The 17,416-nt window shown below is 39.0% G+C and overlaps 1 long non-coding RNA gene across 1 annotated transcript in view; it reads left to right on the top strand.

The window, feature by feature from the left end:
* The window catches only part of LOC128812868 (uncharacterized), a 68,863-nt gene extending 56,276 nt beyond the window's left edge, over positions 1-12,587 (top strand). Inside the window, exon 3 of the long non-coding RNA XR_008438858.1 lies at positions 12,456-12,587. This is a non-coding gene — a long non-coding RNA (uncharacterized LOC128812868). The remainder of the gene's footprint in view (positions 1-12,455) is intronic.
* The last annotated feature ends 4,829 nt before the right edge of the window (positions 12,588-17,416 follow it).

The raw sequence follows: 17,416 nt of genomic DNA, 5'->3' as shown, positions 1-17,416 counted from the left end.
AAGGCTGGAATGGATGTAGGAACAAACTTCAGGTGTGTGAGCTTTAGAAGTTCCTGTGCTCCATCTTCTCTAGCTGCACAAAGAGATGAGTTAAGATTAAGCATCCAAAATAATCAGTTTCAGTTCTTTATTATTCCACTGGTAGGGGTTTAATTCTTATTCATTTTTCAAAATACGCATATTTTTATATCCTTCTCCAAGTTCAGATATTTATAGCTCTATACATCCTACACAGCTTTGTATGACCCACATTGATTTTAATGCTACCAAATGTAAAACTATTTTATTTTGTGTTTTCATAAATGCAGTTGGTAAGTTCATTACAATTATGAGTGCTCCTGTATTTGTAGGCAGTTTGTTCTGTTGTGACACGAGTCAGGGAGTGCCTGAACTGCGGTGGTGTGTTCAACACTGGGACGAAGGGCAGGTGCTGTGGGGGCCTTCCCCCTCCTGAATGGGACAGTGCCTTGCTGTTAGTCTGTTGTGCCTCTTTCACCAGGTATAAGTTAACAGTGGTTTTGCTTGTTTCAATATGGCATCCTTTTTTCTCAGACTGGATATTTCAGAGTTTTCTTTTTTTTGTGTGTTTACCCCTGATGTTTTAGAGAGAGCTAGAGAGGGAGAGGTGTGGCTGAACTCCTGTAGCAAAGACGAAATGGATGTTGTATACTTGAGTTATGTATAAAAAGTTTGGGAAATCTTCTGGGCATAAAGTCTAAATCAGTAATGTGCCAACTGCTTCTCTTTAGATCTTCGATGACAGTTCTGTTAGCTCCTGCTAAATCACATTCTTCTTTTCCAGTTTTTGTTAATGGCCTGCATGGCTTTCAGCTTTTCCTGTTAATTATAACACCAATTTGAGGATCTCTTCCAGTGCACATGGTGTTCTTCTGAAAAACTTGGAAGGGGTTTTCTGTCTGAGAACATTTTAAAAAGCTGAGAAATGGAGTCACGGCTAAGTTAAGGTTGAGTTATGGCTTTCACTCCCCCACTTGAACTAATATTTAGTCCATTTAATGATGTCTGGTGCTGTGAATTTGCTGTGAATCTCTGCAGAGAAGCTATTTCATGAAGCTTTGTGTATGGGGATTTTATGAGATCCTTCTTTTCCTTTCAGCACTACCTTCCTGCACTGTACAAATTGTGTAAACTTAACCCTTTTCCCACTTTGCTGGAGGGCTGTGGAGGCTGTGATTTCAATTCTGACTAGGCTGAGTGAAATGATTTCACACTGCAGTACTCAGCATTTCTCACAGAGACTTGTTTCCATGTCAGTATTTATCATTCTCTTTTGACCTTGCCATGCAAACCCAACATAATTGCAATGCAAATGAAAGTTTTTCAGTGTTCTTTATATAATGGAATTGCTTATGAACTCTTAATTGTGGTGGTTACAACTGTGTAGTCAAAGCTGCTTTTCATTAAGATTTTAGGCCTAAAAATAAAAATAACACCAATGTCTCTCCTAGGGGTCAAAGTTGACCACTTCTGGTTTAGACTTAAGTAAATGCATCAGTAGTGTATTAAGTTTTAGTTGCCTTTAAATCAATAATTGATAGCAGTTAAAATTGGAGCTGGTCTTTGTAACAGCAAGAGCTGTGAAACGGGGTGGTTGTAACCCATGGCAAGGAGAAAATTTGAAATTAGAAGAGGGAGGTGGACAGAAGGAATTAACATTGCTTTGCAGAGGCAACTGCCATGCATTTAAAGGAATTTTATGGGTGGGCAGTAGTAGGGTGGGTGCAATCAAGTCTAAGAGAAGAAATAACTAATTAAATGGCAGATGTTATGTTAGCAGGAAAAGAAGTAGACCGAGGGAAAGGGAAGGTGTGGTTTGGAAAATGTTATAAAAAAATATTTAAACTTGAATCACTGTGTCGTCTTTCAGGCAAGATAAATTATCCTTTGATAGAATAAGATTTTTGAGAAAAATGGAAATATTATGGAAGCATTAACAGACACAGACCTCACTGATGGCTTATGGTGGGCACTGAAGTTTGAATAAAGCACCTTCACATAGAGTTAGTCCTTGGCTTCGAGGGTTTTGAATGTCACCAGAATGAGTTTATGAAAACTTTGACAAGTTATGCAGCACTGTATACAGAGGGATGGCTAAGTTTGGCTGTTTATCCTTGTGTACTCATTAGCTTTTCTGAATTGTTCCCTGCAAGATGATTTTCATCAAAACCATATTATGTGGGAAAATACAAGTTTTGTTGAAATTGAAAATTTCCACAAACCCATATATTTTTGATGGTGGTTGTTGTTTGTGTTTTTTTTATGGAGGGGAAAAAGAAGGATAAACAAGTCCAAATTTTTTTCCGATTTCAAATTTGTTGCAATTTCAAGAACTATTTTAAAATACATGGGGTAAGCGAAAAACAGTCTTACAAAAAGTATTTCTAATTTTGGCTAATTTTATCACATCCCAGTCTAAATGGACATTGTCCTTTTTCAATAATTATTATAGTTTGAAAACCTGTTGAAAATTTAGATTGTAAGAATAATGTTTTCCAAATACATAATTTATCAGCTTCTCCTGACTAAAGGAATGATTACAGAGCCCTGTAGGAATGGACTGAGAGGTAATCACTCTTAAAATAAGAGCAATCAAAACATGAGTTTCAAGGCTTGAAAGAGATGTGAATTCATTTACTATGTTGTTATAACTTCAGATAATTAAAAGCTGATCTAAAGGCAGCAAAAGCCAGTTGAGAGAATTTAAGCTCTTAGAGTCATACTAGGTATTGAGGAGAGAGAGTAGTGCTGTTGTTAATACTGCTCTGAGATAGGTGCAGATATTTGCATTCAAGAAAATGCCATAAAGTGTCTTGCAAGAATTTTTAAATGTTTGCTTTGCTTTTTCAAACACAGTTGTCACTAAATGGTTTCATATTGCCTCATTAGAGACATTTCTTGAGTTGTGTTCTGTAGGCACACACATCCTTCTTTAATAAAAATAATTTCAAGTTGATGACTGCCTACACCATGCTCAACAGTATTTGGAGAAAGAGGTAACCTATTAATAAGCCTGTACTGAATTTTTATGCTCAAAAATTCAGATTTATATTTTAATATTATTTTAATAAGAGTAGTCAGATTACTAAAAAAACCCAAAAGCCTGCAAAATTTACTAGCTGACTGAAAAAAAAGGAAAAAGAAAAATCCACCACAAATAAAAAGGGAAACATTTTGTCAACAGTATCTGGGACCTTCTTAAAAAAAAAAAAAAAAACCAAAAAAAAAAACCACAAAATGTAATTCCTTGATTTCTTTCTAATAAATGACCTTTCTTGGCAGGTAAAAAAATCCTGTACAGAAGCTCTTTAGATTTAAGACCATAGTGACAACACTATTAAGGGAAACAATTTTCAGCCATCTGGAAAGTGTTCTCACTGCATCCCACGTGTGCCCCAAGAGCACAGGGTGTGAGCAGAGGCTGGGCAAGCCCAGGGCCAGCGCTCTCTCTCCATGGCTCTGCTGCAGCAGGAAGCAGCACTGATCAGGCCAAGTCCTCACTGTGCCTCCCTAAAATTCAGGAGATGAATTCAAGGGTTGAGAAAGTGGTTTGTTTGTTGATTTTAGTTTAATCTTTTCAGGAGATCATGTGCTTACTCTTTGTCCGCCTATAGATGTTCTTTAGGGTTCCATTCTAACCTAAATTATCCAATGTTTCTATGAATTTAAAAGCTGTTACTGAAAATACAGGTGTGCTTCTGCCATCAGAGGGGAAGTGACAGAACAAGAGGACAAAAATTGAAAGAAAAATTGGCACACTGCAGCAATCCTTAACTATTTTTTATTGTCAAGATAGTACTGTATCACATGTTTAAAGTTCCTTCATTGATAACTTAAATATTGTTATGGCATTCTAAAGAATTAATAGATTCCTCTTCCAGTAGAGCTGAATTTACTCCCAAAATTCAAATTATCAAATGTAAAATTAAGTGCATGGTGTGTATCATGTGGTTTGACATCAGTCTCAAAGACATCTCCAGATTTATAATACCAAGCAGTAGGAATATTTACTAATACTTCTGATAGTTGTAATAATTTCTCATTATCATTAATCATCATCTTGGAATGAAGTAGTTGAATGGAAGCTACCCCATATAGCTGCTATCATTAAAAGATCATTTGCCAGCAGCACTGTGAGGGTTCCCAGGCTAACTCCAGAAGCTAAACACAGTAGCTCATGTGACACTGTGTGCTCAGTTAGGAGCTCATGAGCTCTTAATGACACCCGTTATACCTAGTTTTTTCACTATAAATCTTTGAGATGTTTCTAGTTGTACAGGGACTATAGTCTAACCTGCAGCTCAGTAATTCTCCAGGTCAGATTGGTCTTTGGTGAAATTTGTCTTCACTGCAAGCACTTTCAGAGGTAATCTTCCAGCCTTCATCAGCTGGAGATGCAGGCTTGTTCATGCCTCGGAAGCTGAGGTGAGGACAGCTTCTCTCCCATTCCTGGTAATGCTTGCAAGGAAGGAAACATTGCTGTAGCTTCTTGCTTGGGTAAGCTGCTCTTATCCATGTTCAAACTGGCTGATGCTGATACCCATCCTGGAGGTGCAGGCCATTTGGGACACAATGTGAGAGCTGCTTGCTGGGCCACTGGAAATGCTGGTGGAAACTGGTGGTGTTGAAGAGTTGGTTTCTGTTGCAGAGGAAGAATCACTGGAGTAATTCTTTTGTGTGTATGTGTGTAGAATAGAAATCTTAATATGTTTCTCTCTTGGTACTGTTTGTCTTTTACTTCTATACTGACTAAATCACTTGAAATTTGTGACTATTTATTTAGTTTCATAATCCCCTTGTGTGTAATTGAGTATCCCCATTTCACAGATAAGGTACTAATTGATTTCCTCGCATTATGCAGGGAATTTGGCAGAGCAGAGAGTTGAACGCATCTCTCCAGAGCTTGAGATTCCCTCAGTACATACTGTGCCATATTCTTTTTCTCTGTGTCTCCCTTTCCCCATTTTGTTCCTCTCCTTTTTCTTTTTTTTTCTGCCCCTCAGTTTTCAGAAATGTGCCCTACACTGTAGAGAATAGACATAGATAGTCTCTGACTATAAATGTCAATTAAAAAATGTGTCTTAAATAAAAATCCAATCTGGATACACAGATGATACCACTCCAAGGAGGAGGATGGATGGAAATGGATGTCAAAGGACAGTGACATAGTTTTGCATCAGTTTGCATCACTCAATAGCCTCTGGATCCCTGCTGTTAGGAAGCAGGATTGCATAATAATGAAACAATGAACTGTAATACTGAGTCAATGTTTTTCATCTTAAAATGTGTGCTTGCTTTCTTGCTGTCTTTTTTCCAGAACACCTACTTAAGACAGACAAGTATTCAGTGGTTGGTATGTAGAAAAAATAGAGTTGCCCTTTGTTAAGAACGACTACTGAGTTATGTGTTCTGTGTGTATTGAAAACTCTGGAGCTTGCTAAGTATAAATGTTAACTGTGGTCACTGATACTGTGTTCTGATAGATACCAAACCAGAAATTTTCTTTCACTGCTTTTGAATATATAAAGCAAAAGTTACTTTGCTTTATTTGCTACCTTTAAAAGGAAATAAAGTCAGGGTAAAATAATTGCTACTACAGAAGCAATTCACAGTGCAAACTAGTGTCACCAACTAAACTCTTATAGATGCTATGTAATGTCTACATCTTGCTTGATGTAGACTAATTTGGACTGGGTAATTTTTAAGGCTGCAATACTTTCCAATATTCCATTAGAAATCATTATTTTAGAGTTATAAAACATGTATGCTCTTTTTTCCTAGGAGGCCAAAATGGCTACAGGTCTTTCAAGTTAAATACTGTACATAATTAGATAGTTTTAAAAATGTATCTTATGTACCCAGAAGTGGTTCCAGTCTCTTGACAACATACAAATAAGACAGATCATTTTTCAGTGTGTATTTACAAAGCTGCCTAGCCTTTCAGTCAATATGTGGTATGGTAGCTTACACAAATATATGCTTTAGTACATTTAAGCTGTAACTCGCAGATGCAAATATGAGTTGAGAAGCCCTCACTGGAGCTGATACTGCTTTGTATATTCAATTATAAATGTAGAAAACAGTTTTTGAAACCCTCAAACACATCTGTCTTAACAGCAGCTAAAATATTTTTTATGGTAAGAGTATTTTTCTTGGGGGATACAGTAGCACAAACACCACCTTTTAAAAGGAATAGATCTCTGTACTGGAGCTCTCTTCTGACTTCCTTTTGGAAGGAGGTGCTTATGTTTAACAAGGCAATGAGTCTTTCACAGGTTACCATTTCAGGACAGTCTGTCTATGGCGTTTTTGCACGTATATCAGTGCCCTGCTGAGAGGTCTGTTTTTTCTAGAGGTGCCAAGCACCATATGTGAAGTGTCCAACTGTAATTAAGTTGTCTGATGTTAATAACAGCTTGGGTGGTTTCAAACATAAATCTGTGCTAACAGGCATGGTGGCTTTTGGGCTAAGGCAAGATGCAAGCTCCCAGCAAGGTTGCAAACATAAAGCACCATTTCAGGGCATATTGAATTAGAAAATCTAGAGAAGCTTGAAAAGCCAGCTTGATACAAATCCAAAGCATTTCCTGACCTATTTCTACTGTCATTTTAAGGAGGAACGTATCTTACCAGGTTACAAGTGAGTGATTTGGTTCTTTAGAAAATCATGATGTGGTACCTGCAACCTGGATTCCTCTTTGGCACCCAACTAACATGATAGCTTAGTAGGTGGGGAGCTTGATGCAGGAGGGATGGTATTTTCTGAACCAGAAAAATGCTTGTTAAATAAAATCATTATTCTTAGTGCCTTCAGCATACACATCACATCCCTTCACTTGAAATTCTTCACTGTGATCAGAGCAAGGGCAACATACACGGATTGGACAGTCAAGATGTCATGAAGTGCCAGAGTCTTTGTTCTGTTCTATGTTTAAGGGTTACATTAGGACAGCAGTAAAACTGAAAGGGTTTTTCTGTAAAGTGAAGTACCTTTATTTCTTCCAGTCCCTGGAAGAGGAGCTGATTAGCTGATTTTTTGGGAAGCCATTCTTTAATGTACAAGAACAACAATGACTCTTCTTTGTGGGTCATTGGAGTAAGAGGTATGTCCATTTACTCTTCTGCTTTGAACCCTTTGCACAGCACTTGAGATCGCTGTTATAATTATTTTTTACTATGCTTTGCTTGCATTCTTCAGCCATGCAGTCAGTCAGACCACTTCAGAAACTTCAATTTATTGTCTCAGTCACTCTAGTCCTTCCTCATTCTCAGTGCTTTGGCTTCTGCTGGATGCAGGTACCTCTCTACATCTGCAGAATTCAGAGTCTTTTTGCTTTGAGGCTTCTGAATTGCCGCCTTCACAATTTCGGGTAGATTGGAGGATAAGAAAATTGCCAGAGAAACTGAAGTTGGATTTGGTTATGAACTAGCGCAAAAGATGAAAATCTTGGGACAGTCTTTTCTCCTGGCAAAAATATTTTTTTGAAAAATGGAGGAGGGAAGTTTTTTGCTCTTTGAGGACATGGGTATATCCTAGGGGTAGACAAGTGGCACAAGGTTTCATTCTGTTTAGCTAGTTCAATGTCTGAGTTTTTGTTCTCCACTGAACCAAGTGGATAAATGGAAGTGAAACCACCACATTTGCTAATATTGTGATTTGAGCTTTGTTCACCTTTGCAGAATGTTCAAAACCAGCCTTTGTAGCAATGCTCTAAGACCAGAAACTTCCCAGGGTATAATGTGAAATACAGCTGTGGAGAAACACAATGTCCCTGCTCTGCTCACGGAAGTGGTGCTGGGTTAATGGAAGCCTTCACTCTGGAATCACTGTGTGTTTGTGGGGAGACCTATGGGTCCATGCAGATGGTGGGAGCTGCACAGGCTGGGGGGCTTTGGCTGATTGGAGAAGTCTTGGATGCACCGAGTGCCGCGTGTGCATGTGTGTGGGCAATGTGCCCGCGAGCCGGGGGAAGGAGAGCAATTCCTCCTCCCTGCAGTGGATTCATCCAGCACAGCGGAGGCCAGAGTGAAGAACTGTTCCCTGGAACCTACCCCGTGCTCCTGCTTCCTTAGCTCCAGGCCATTGCTCCTTGTCCTGCTATCTTTTGAGACTAGAGAATTCCCTTCCTTCATTTATATTATTACCTTGAAGGTATTTATAGACTGTGATTGAGCCCCCCTGAGTCTTCTCTCTTTGAGACACTGTAAGTTTAGCTCCCGAAGTCTCTCCTCACACATCTTACCCTCTAATTCCTCTATTGCCTCTCTGTATTTTTTCTAATATTTTAAACACTTTTCCTAAACTCCAAGCACCTGAACCAGCTGTAGTGTATTGCTAAGCAGGGCAATGCTATTAGTGCCTACTAAATACTCACTTTGCCTATAACTCGTCCAAGACCAATTCTAGTTTGCACCCTTGCTCATAGTATTGTAAGCTTCCATTTTGTGTACTGCTGCCAAATGGTAATTTTTTTTCTTATGCCTTTGTGGGTATCTTTGACAGCAAAGTGCCAGTGCTGTTTAGTTCTTCTTTTATACTTACTTTTTGTGCTTTATGCTTTAAGCATTTTTTTTTCTTACTGGTCTCAATTTGCTTTTTGTACAATTTTGTTTCTTTTTTAAATTTTTTTTTAGCTGACCTTAGTAATCAGTGTTTTAGGCCATCTTGTTCCTGCCTAAATGTGGACAATATGTAGGATCCACTATGTACATAGATACTGCCAAACCACTGCTTTGACCACAGGTTTGATAAGTTGAGGAGGAAATATTGCCATTGCAAGCTATGCACAAAAGGCTGAAGATAGAGGAATAAATCATTGCTTTCTATAATCTGCTAGGCCCTTTATGACAGAAGCTGATTATTCAATGTAAAGACCTGATTTTCCGTGATACTGGTACATCTTGGAGTCTTCCTTCCACCAGGATATTAAAAAATATCCTGCTGATATTGATCAGACGGTACTGTGGATCAGCTGCTGCAGGAGAGCTGACCCTGTAAGAGGAATGATAGTGAACACTGAGCTCGGAGAGCTTTTACTGATATTTGCCAGGTTTCCAAAAGGGAGTGTCCTAAAGGATGCCTCCATGTACAAAGGAACAATGTTCCATCAGGGTGAAGGAAACCATTATTCTTGGCTTCTACAAACAATCTCCAAAGACAATGAGAATGTGGATCAAAAGACATCTATGGCACCAGTTTTGTCACCTTACCAGTCCGCTGGTCTGTTGTACTTAAACACTGATCAGTTGGTATAGCAGGAATTTTAATTACTGGATTAAAAAAAAATATGCTTTCACTAAATGCTTTTTTCACCTTAATATTTGTCTGTCAGCATGAGCTCATTATCTCCTGGCAAGGTTCTGTTCCATTGACATTATCTCTTAATTATATTAAAATGAAAGACAGAATTTTACTGTTCAAGAATAATTTCTAAAACTATAATTTAGATTTAGACAACTGTGTCAATAAAGCAGAGGGAGCATGCTCTTCAGATTCAGTGTAATTGCATGGGGTCAGTCTGGTAAATCAATTCTCATAAAAATGGCATGAGTGTTATGATCTCCCCTGTGTGAACCTGCTCCTCTGGTGGCTGCAGCAAGCTGACCAAGCTGGGCACATGGTCCCTGAAGTGGCTTCACTGGAACTTCCCTGGGGCCAGGTATGGTGGATTGGCCTCTTGATTCACAAAGGGGGCACCTTGCATTACCTTCCACTGCCAATACAAATCAGAGGAACACACAGATTTTTTTAAAGGTTAACCAGTTTCCAGCAGTTCCTACAATTACAAACTAAGTATTTGGGATAGCTACTCCAAGCAATTTAAATATCAAATAGGAAAAAAATAGAACAAAATTTGGAATTAAGTTCACCTGTGCCAAACAGTGATATTAATTACTTGGTCAAAGTACAGACCTCTCCTGTAGTTTTAACTACAGGGCAGTTGTGATGAAATTGATTTTTTCTTTATTCCTGTGTTTTAAATTCTGTCATTACTGGCAGTGTCTGAATGCAGACACCCTATTAGTTACTGTTAAGTGCAAACAGAAAGGAGTTTGCATTCATTTCTCAGAAGAAACAAATGCTACAAGGGTGTACTTGAATTGAGGGTGGGAGAAAATGTATTATTTAAGAACTGGTCATGGTCTCATAATTAGGAATTAATTGAGTTTTACGTGTAAATTAAGGTTGACCAACCTCTCTTTTAGTTGTAGATAATACTGTGTATTTGTAATTCCAGAACATGCCCTTTAAACTAGAGACTTAATTCTGATTACAGATTTAAAATTAGTTAAGTGCACATTTTCCAAAACATTTAGTTCCCCAAGTCAAATGGTTTTCTCTCCTCACAGTTCTTGATCTTAGCTCTAAGGACAGAATTCTGTAGTCTGTTTTGTGTAAAATAAAAATATTTGTAAGCTGTGCAGGGAACAAAGGACATAACTTTGGATTGGCCCCAGTAAGTGAAGATTTCATCTTCTGCACAGTTTTAATTAATACAATTTTTTTTTCTCAGAGAATTTTATGTAACAATACTTTTCTCCAAACTCTGTGCTGTCTGCCATCTCCTGATCAGGTCTGAAAAATGAGTGAGGATGAAAAAGTTTTGGGTGGTGGCTTTTTTTTGTATTTTTTTGTTTTTAACAGAAACCATTTTTCAAAACAGCTACCAACTCTGTTTCAACACTAGTGGATCCAAAATGTTAACGCACACTACTGGACTTAGTTAATATTCTCTGTGAGTCAAACCACTTAATTTCCATGCTGGTAAAGGCTGTTTATTTGTAAGTTTAAGGCTAATTCTGCAGTTTGGGTGTTTATAGCACTAGGGGTTCTTACAGTTATTTCCAGCACATCCCTAATGATTTTAGTCTAATATTGATGTATCTTTACATTCATTGGGAATGTGTTCTTAGAGTTTAGCAGAGGCAGGCCCTATGTAACCAAAAATCCTCTCCAGGTGTCAGAAGTCAAGGGGTCCTGAGACAGGTCTGTGATGTGGAGTAGGAATTTATGGTGTGTGAAGCACGGGGAGAGAGGGAGGAAATTGTGGTCTTTAGTAGCCATTTGCTGCAGTTATACATCATTTGGGGTATTCAGAGTCGTCAAACTGGAATGGTTTGAGTGGTCATAATGTATATAAAATTTAGATGACTTTTAAAATACTTTAAATACATTATAATAGTACTCAGCATCTTGCTGGTATCAGCTGAGATAAACACAAATATAGGATATAATCCATAGTAGGTATTTCCAACCTAAAGCAAAATAAATAGGCTTTATAGTCCACCTATAGTGGTGCTGTTTATATCAGCAAAAGGTGGGCAGATACACTAGTTTCACTGGATTTTTTTCCTTTTATTTTTTTTTTTTAATCCACTCCTTCAGGAATAAATGCTAGGGGGTGCAATTGTCTCCCAAGTAATGCAGATCTGCTACTTAGGGAAAGCAGAATACAGCCCCCAAACATCTTCACGAATGAAATCTCAGAAAATCTTTGAGCTAAAGGTGTTTATTCTTCTGCGTTTGTGTTTTGATTCTGCTCACAATTTTCTTATGAAATTTTATCCTTGTGAAAATGAATCAAAAATCTAGAGCAATGGACTACAACTCATACCCCAGTCAAACTTTGAGAAGCCTGAATTCTCTAGTTTTTACTTTCCTCAGACATAGGAAACCTGTCCCTAAACCTTGGAGTCTGAGATATTCATGGATTTAGAAGAGGGAGAAATTCTCTGAGGAAGTTGTTGAAAGACTGATTCTTTTCAAAATGGTCACTGCACAAAGAAAATGGTTGTGGTTTATACTGGAATATACTCTTCACAGTTTATCCCTGCTCTAAGTGAGACTCAGCTGAGACCCAGAAGTTACTGCTCATCCTTGATATTTCTTTGGAGTTAGGAACTGGAGCAAAAGGAGGCATGGTGGAGGTTCAGGCTGGTTCCCAATGGGAAGGGGTTTTAAAATAATAGCCTATTTTGCCCTACTACACTTGTGAGAACTGAACTTGTGATAATCTATCCTTAAGAACACATGCAAGGCAGCAAATTTTTTGTCAGAAATGTCAATAAAGGTTTAATTGGCTTTTTAAGGAATCATTTCATTTTTCTTTCCTTCTGTTTTATCAGCTTGTCATTCGAGCTCCTTAACAGTGTCAAAGGCTCAGTTAAATTCTCTTAAACTAAATGCTAACAAGTGTCACAACTTTTAGTAAATAAATATTCTGCAATTTCTTAGGGTAGTCTATGTATGTTTGTGAGGAAAAAATTAAGATTTATGTGTTATTTAGTTAATTGAAGCTATAACCAGTGTCATTTCTGTGATTAAGACAATTCCAAATGTATTATGGCTAGTTCGGTCTTCTCTTCCATTAGATCTTATATACATGAGAAATGTAGTTAATTATTTTTTTTTCTCTTTTCCCTTCTTTCCCCTTCAGCTTAGATATTGAAAAGATAAAGAACCCATTTTTTCCTCACACTATGCTTGGAATAACTCACTGGTATTGAACACTCTCCATACCTTAGCTCTTTTACTGTCCAGCTGGCCTGTAACATTGCTGACAACACTCTTCCAGATTTCATGGAGGTGAGAAGAAAAGGATGCTACTTCCAAAGGCAGCTGGGGCCAGCAGGTCCTGGTGCTGGTGATTGGCAACTGAACTGTGATGACTCTACCTAATGGTAACATTTTAATCTCAAATTTAGTATTAGCAGTCCTATATTGAACCATCTAATTGTGGTTGGTTGGGGAGAGGGTGTCGGATAGTTACAGGATTCAGAAGAAACACACTGGCTGTTACTGTGTTGTGCCCTGGAGCCATGTCCCAGCAACCAGACAGAGAGTATTAACTGAGCATTGCCACTGTACCAGGGCAGCTTGCTCCAACTCAGGCAGTAGCTTAACCATTAAATTAAACTTAATTAAATTGAGGGCAATTGTAAAACTGTTTACTGTAGAAAAGCATTTTGAACAGGGGAATGATTTAATCAGCTACATTTCTGTTTGTGTTGTCTCATAAAGGTTCCCAGTGTGTGTTCTCCACACTGAAAACTTGAGGAGCTATAAAAGCCTTCAGTGTACATACTAGATTATAAAACTTTTTTCAAAACAAATTTGTATTGCAAATGCTTTTTATACTTTGAATCCTTTCTGGAAATAATTTTCACTCTTTATACAGACAGATAAATGTATTATCTCCTTATCTACAGCTGAATCACCATAAACCATAAGCATTTGGATGGAAGAATTTCACTACCATGGGGTACATAACAGATTTTCTTTCCTGCCTGTGGTTTGGTGTTTAGAAAATAGCGTGTGGCTGCTGGCCATGATTAAAGTGACATTTTCTGCATTTTTAGAGTCCTGTTTTCAGGGAGGTCTTAAAAATTGCACAAATGAGAAGTTTTCAGATGTTCAGGGTGATTTATATTTAATCTCTGTATGTTCAGAGTGGACTACAAATGGCAGGCTTTGGAGACTTGTTACAAATATGACTGGGAGCAAAGGCACAGCACAGGTAATTTTTGTGTCAGAGCTGAGCCCCCATTGACTAGAGGAGAAAATTTGGCTAAATTTTAGGTGTGAAAGATGTATAGTAGAATATTCCTCTCTTCTGAAAGCAGAAGGTGAAGCTTCTTTCATGTCCAGTCAGTGATGCTTTTGTTTAACCAGCCACATATTTTCTGGGTTTCCAGTACCTCATTGCTCTCATAAGTGAAGAATTTCTTCTTTATATCTAGCCTAAATCTGCCTATTTTCAGTTTAAAGCCATTCTCCCCTGTCCTGTGATTACATACTTTTGTAAAAAGTCCCTCTGTGTCTTTCCTGTAGGCCTCATTTAGCACTGGAAGGTGCTGCAAAGTCTCCCTGAAGCCTTCTGCAGGCTGAACAACCCCAGCTGTCTCAGCCTGTCTCCATGGGAGAGGAGCTCCAGCCCTCTGATCATCCTCATGGGTTTCCTCTGGACCTGCTCCAACAGCTCCATGTCCTTCTGCTGGGGGTCCCAGAGCTGGGTGCAGCACTGCAGGTGGGGTGTCAAATGTGAATCTGTTTGCAGAAATGCATTCAATTAAACCAATATATCTTTTGTCAGAGTAGAATTATTCACCTACAACCATCTCTCGGAAGGTGGAATGTCAGAAATAAAACACTCACACAAAAGTCTAGATTCACTAATCTGGTGCTCCCAGGGACTTCAGGTCATCTAATAGCTTGATGAAACAGAGTAGCTCAAAGAAAAGTGCTTCCTCTGGGATGGAGATATCTATAGCAATGGACTTTTTACAGAGCTATTGGAAGATCAAAAAACTAACAATTGTGGGATATGATGAACTGAGAGCAGCTTTATGGGAGAGACTTGTGGCTTTTAATGATGATAGGATATGCTAGATATCAGACTGGAGAGATTAAATAATATATTTGTTATTAAATGAGAACTTAACCCACACTGCTAGAGGGAGGCAGTATTTTTATGATCTTACATGATATAGCTTCCTCTTAACACTTCACAAGAAGACCTGGGAGTGAATCTGTGAAGTTTTGGTTGAGGTGACCTTTAAGTACAAGAGGGGATGACAGATGGGAAAACACACTATAAACAAGCTTCAGTATGAAGATTTTTCTCCATTTTTGTCTCTGGTTTAAAGTAAAACATTCTGTAAAAGCCACATAAGGGAAAAAAACCAAAATACAGCTTTTCATGTAATTGACATTTTGCTGACAGGAATACAAATCAAAGGCTTGGCTCCTTAATTTTCTCCTTTAATTTGTAATTGTAGTCTGCTTGAGTGCAGACTCTGTTTGAGTGCCCAATGTGTTGGGCATTTCAGATGCAGCTTCTCCTGGAGTGAAACAGCCCTTTCCTTTCAGGCAGTCACTGATGTGAAGGGCAGGGTGCTCCCTCCAGCCCGGGAAAGCTGTGGCTCAGTAGCTTCTGTCCAACCTGGTTTGCCACCAGAGCTGGGCTGGGTGGAGGAAAGTGAGCCCAAGATCCTCCTCAGGTTCATGATTTTGCTGCTATTCAGGGGGAATGGAAGGATGGAAGCAAGCAGGGTGGGACTGAGATGGCTGTCAAGCCTCTGTGTCTTGGGACAAGAATGGGTTCTGCATCTTGGGGAGATAAGATGAGAAGAGGAAGAGAGGCTAAAGGGATTTGTGCCTTTCTTGAGGAGGAAAGAGGGCAGAAGTGTGGAGGGATTGGTTGAGAGTTGGGCAGAAGGAGCAGGCATCTCTCTGGGCACTGATGGTATAAGAGAAAAAGGAAACTCTTCAAGGGGTGGGGGATCATGTCCTCACATCTCAGGCACAGGGCAGCTTGGTTCTTGCCTGGACACCTTTTAACTCTCATCACTGGGCTTTGAATTTCTCATGGTCAGTGTCCTCAGCAGCAGGAGAGAAGCAGCTTGGAGATATGAGAGAGCTGACAACTTCCCCCGGAGCTTTGCTGCTGCATGGCCTCCCGGGCTCCTGCACCCTTGCGTGGAGTTGTGCTGCTGCCAGTGGTAAATACAAAATATATTATTTTGTTCCTCATCTTTTAAGATGGGAAATTAACTTCTGTCTATGGTGCTGGAAAGATCTGAGCAGCACATGACACACAACCTTCTCAGTTAAGAAAAGGAAACAAGTGGTTTTAGTCCCCAAAATGATGCGCCCAGAGATCTGTGAGCCTCTAACAATGTAGTTAAAGCTGAATGGACACCAGCAAAATATGGCTTTCAAGAACTGTAAATAATATGATGGTCGGAACTAATCTTTAGTCTTGCCACAATTCTTATATGGGACTTCAGCCATTTGAACAACTACAAGACCATGTCCAGATTAGGGTATCAGTATCTGATCTACTCCCCCACTTCTGTCCCTCAATATTGGCCCCCACTTTATTTTCTCAGAAGAAGAAATAGGAGCAGCTGAAATATTGCTTCTGTAGTTAATGTACCTGGCTATGAAAATGACACTAGCCCACTATTTAATTTAGGAAAATTAGATGGCTATTTCTGACCCAGCAACATAGGAAATTGGAGTCTATTTGTCACCGGCAAACACAGAGCTCAGACAGCAACAGTACAAACTTCTTCATATTGGTCCCTAGTGTGATACTAATGTTGTCTGGGAGGAAGAGAATTCATTTTGTGGAACCTGCTTTAGAGCAAAGATTGCCTATCCTGCTTAATTGTGTGCCTGCTTAGGAGGACGTTGTATGGCTGGGAACAGTGCTGAAGTTGCTACACCTGTGATCCCAGGGTAGGGCTTCAGCTTGCTTTCAGGATGAAGAAACAGCACTCAAAGTTCTTGCAGAAAATGAGAATAAATACAACCCCTCTCTCAGGATGCATTTGCTTGCAATCAAGGATTTAGAGTTGTGCAGTCTTCAAGTGTGATGTCAGTGTGTACAACCAAACCACTATGGTCACTTTACATGCTACATTGTAACTGATGTATAATAAAGTACCAAGATGTTATTTGCTCAGTAAGAATGCATTGAGAAGATAATTCATTTATCAATATACTTTTTCATGTACTTAACTTATATTTATTTACCTAGAAATTTACATTATTACATGCACATTCCAAAGTGCATTTGTACATTATTACTTGCACTTTCCAAATTCGGGTTCAGAGAGACACTGTTTCACTGGGAATTCAATACAGCCATTGAAGTTTGTACTTGTGGTTAAGAGCATGTAAAATTGTCATGCATTACATTGTTCTGCAGCGTATTTTGTTGGTAAAATTGAGGATCCATTTTTCTGATTTGCAGATGTAATTAATTTATCTTTCAAAAAAATCTGCAACAGAATTGTTTGAAGCTCTGTCCTTCTCTGCATACTGACACTGTGCACTGGGGCTGCCCCATTCCTGGGCGTGTTCAAGGCCCCATTGGACAGGGCTTCAAGCAATCTGGACTAGCAGAAAGTACACACGGCAGGGGGTTGGAATGAGATGATACTGAAGGTCCCTTCCAGCCCAAGCCATTCTGTGAGCTATGACTCCAGCTGCTGGCCCTGTAACAAACTGTTTTGCTTTACAGTTTTTAGGCCTGTAGGCTGCTGTCATTCAGGAAAATACCAGCATCTGTTGAATCTCTTGGAATCTGTCAGCTCAGGCATTGGTATTTTTAAGAATTTGTACTCGCTCAAGTTTCAATTCAGCTTGGAGTGTTTCAAATTGTTTTAAGCACAGACTGATTTAAGTAATTTCAAACTAGTATGTATTGATTCCATAGGAGTTTGGTGGTGACATAAACAAAGAAAGGGATTGCATCTCTCATTAGCATGGTGGAAAACACGGCCTGCATGTTGTGACAATGATTTGGCTTTCTTGGAACAAAGATCTTCAGAATTTCTTGGAGTTTGGGTAATACAGACAAAGTTTGCAACTTGGCTGTTGTAAGCCAGA

Source organism: Vidua macroura, chromosome 11, assembly GCF_024509145.1.
Source record: "Vidua macroura isolate BioBank_ID:100142 chromosome 11, ASM2450914v1, whole genome shotgun sequence".
Classification (NCBI taxonomy): domain Eukaryota; kingdom Metazoa; phylum Chordata; class Aves; order Passeriformes; family Viduidae; genus Vidua; species Vidua macroura.
This window is presented reverse-complemented; position numbering and strand designations above follow the sequence as displayed.